General features: G+C 41.6%; 1 pseudogene; it reads right to left on the reverse strand.

Moving 5' to 3' along the window:
* Window positions 1-1,472, reverse strand: part of LOC103597540 — a 48,747-nt pseudogene extending 47,275 nt beyond the window's left edge.
* Between the last annotated feature and the right edge of the window lie 249 nt (window positions 1,473-1,721).

Below are 1,721 nucleotides of genomic sequence, written 5' to 3' on the forward strand. Positions count from 1 at the left end.
TAAACTCTCAGCTCTTGAAAAAGAATTGAGAAAATCTGGAGGGCCCCATATTCTCTTATGCAAAACTCAGTATTTAGCAAATTGATTCTTACGTGAATTCATTTCTACTTGATTCTATTGGCTGCATTTAGTAAACAAGTAAACTTGTTTGAAGTCCTGAGGGTAGATAGAGACTAGCCTGCATGTTTGGCCAGTTGTCATAAATCACAGCTTACACACTGTACAAGATTACCTAAAAAGAACACCTCCTTTTAACTCTGATCAACAGGGCTATGCTTGCTGAAAATTTCCAAGTAGGAGCCCGAGGAAACTAGGTGGCTTCTGGTCTCACCTCTGGCATTCCACTCATCTAGGCCAATTTTATCCATCAATTTCAGGAAACTAAACAAGGCCACATTCAGAACTAAGTAAATAAATTATGTAATAGAGTTTCTTCTGCTGTTTTAGGAATCCTTTTTATTAAATTACTGCAAGTTTTTAATCCTGCTTCATCACATCATGAACATAACTCAGATCACATGAAATACTGACACTGTTGCTATGAATAATGAATAAAAGTAAGATCACTTAATTTACCATAATACATACATCCCTTCCTTATTCCCAGTTCGCACTACACTAAACACACACACGCACGTGTATGCACATGTGAACAGAGCTCTAGAATAATGCCGAGCGTTGCCTATATTCCATTTCCAACTGTAGGAAAATTGGTAGTATCAAAATCATGAAGCTTTCCAACTTTTCTTCTCAATGGCACCTATATTTTTTAAAAATGCACTCCTAATACTCCGAGAGAAATCAACACAAAAATAGCTTTCAGAAACAAATAGATTATTGAGTATCAAAATCATGAAGCTTTCCAACTTTTCTTCTCAATGGCACCTATATTTTTTAAAAATTCACTCCTAATACTCCGAGAGAAATCAACACAAAAATAGCTTTCAGAAACAAATAGATTATTGGTTATCCCCTGTGATCATGGGAAAGTGAAAATGCTTGGTACTTGGGATGACTACCTACTTGGAGCCTTCTTCAACTACAAGGGTCTTGCTATGCAGAGTCTAGGTGTGATGTTGGTGACCTTTCAAGCACGCTTCAACATAGATTCCCACTTCTAAGTATGTGTCTTTAACTTTCACTGTCAGGTTAAACACATCAAAGTTGCCACCGCCATGGTGCCTATAAATCATGCATCCTTGCTTCACGAGATGCTGGGAAAATGAGTGGGACACTGAGTTGTTGACCAGGACTCTGCCATGCTTTGGGGGCCCCACAATGTGGAATTCGATCTCATGGTCTGTTCTGACATTCCGGTTTGTCGTGACGCTCAGGTTGGCTGCTGTAAGGCTGCCGTCTTTTCCTCTCTGCATGAGCAGCCCTGTGTTGCTGGCTATCTGGACGTAAGTGTCTGACACATTGACCTCGTGAAGGGATGATGTGTAGTGGATGCCATCTGTCACAAACAGCATGAAGCGAGCCAACTCTGCACCCCAATGTCTGAAGAGCACACACCCTTCGCGCAGGTCCTCTTGCCTAAACTGGTAGAGTTTCTGAGTGGGGTCACTGGCTCACACCAAATCCCTATTGGGGATGCCCTGCCACGTGTACAGCAACTGCGCATCATCAAAATCTAAGTCAGGGTCATGGTAACAGAGATCTGCCTGGGTCAATAAGCGCTGGCCACTCCACACAACATGAAAGACCTTATCTACCACACG

The sequence above is a fragment of the Galeopterus variegatus genome, unplaced genomic scaffold, assembly GCF_000696425.1.
Source record: "Galeopterus variegatus unplaced genomic scaffold, G_variegatus-3.0.2 Scaffold2344, whole genome shotgun sequence".
Classification (NCBI taxonomy): domain Eukaryota; kingdom Metazoa; phylum Chordata; class Mammalia; order Dermoptera; family Cynocephalidae; genus Galeopterus; species Galeopterus variegatus.